The sequence below is a fragment of the Trypanosoma cruzi genome (genome assembly GCF_000209065.1).
Source record: "Trypanosoma cruzi strain CL Brener chromosome Unknown tcruzi_1047053457371, whole genome shotgun sequence".
Taxonomy (NCBI): domain Eukaryota; phylum Euglenozoa; class Kinetoplastea; order Trypanosomatida; family Trypanosomatidae; genus Trypanosoma; species Trypanosoma cruzi.
Window position 1 is genome coordinate 1 of NW_893770.1, and position 776 is coordinate 776.

Consider the following 776-nt stretch of genomic DNA (forward strand, 5'->3'; position numbering starts at 1 on the left):
CCGGGGGCCGTACCCTTCCCACTATTTTTTTTTTTTCCGCCACCGCGCGCCGCCAGTCGCTTTTTCACCGCGCCGGGGCGGGCGGTGGGTGGGCTCTCCGAGCGCGCGGGCGCCGCAGCAAAAAAGAAAAATTACTGACGCAGTTTCCGCGCCACATGTGGGGAAGCGAGGCGTCCGGAGGCTTCATGGCAAAATCCGGAAAAGGGCCTGCGGAGCTTCATTTTTAAATTTGTTCTTGCCTTTTTTCCTACCGTTTTTTTTTCTATTTTCATCATCTCCCGCGGCTCTTCCGTGGCTTGCCTGTCGCCGGCGGGCGGGCGGCTGCGCATCGCGTGGCGCGTCGCCGGGTACGACCATACTTGGCCGAGTGCACCACATCCCGTCCGATTTGTGAAGTTAAGCGGCCACAGGCCTCGTTAGTACGGCGATCAGTGATGGCGCTGGAACCCGGGGTGCCGTACCCTTCCCACTATTTTTTTTTTTTTCCGCCACCGCGCGCCGCCAGTCGCTTCTTCACCGCGCCGGGGCGGGCGGTGGGTGGGCTCTCCGAGCGCGCGGGCGCCGCAGCAAAAAAGAAAAATTACTGACGCAGTTTCCGCGCCACATGTGGGGAAGCGAGGCGTCCGGAGGCTTCATGGCAAAATCCGGAAAAGGGCCTGCGGAGCTTCATTTTTAAATTTGTTCTTGCCTTTTTTCCTACCGTTTTTTTTTCTATTTTCATCATCTCCCGCGGCTCTTCCGTGGCTTGCCTGTCGCCGGCGGGCGGGCGGCTGCGC

The 776-nt window shown here is 59.5% G+C and overlaps 1 non-coding gene across 1 annotated transcript; it reads right to left on the minus strand.

The window, feature by feature from the left end:
- Positions 1-345: 345 nt before the first annotated feature.
- On the minus strand, positions 346-455 carry Tc00.1047053457371.10. Its single transcript, XR_008254621.1, has one exon. It is a non-coding gene; the product is annotated as a 5S ribosomal RNA (M5) (ribosomal RNA).
- Between the last annotated feature and the right edge of the window lie 321 nt (positions 456-776).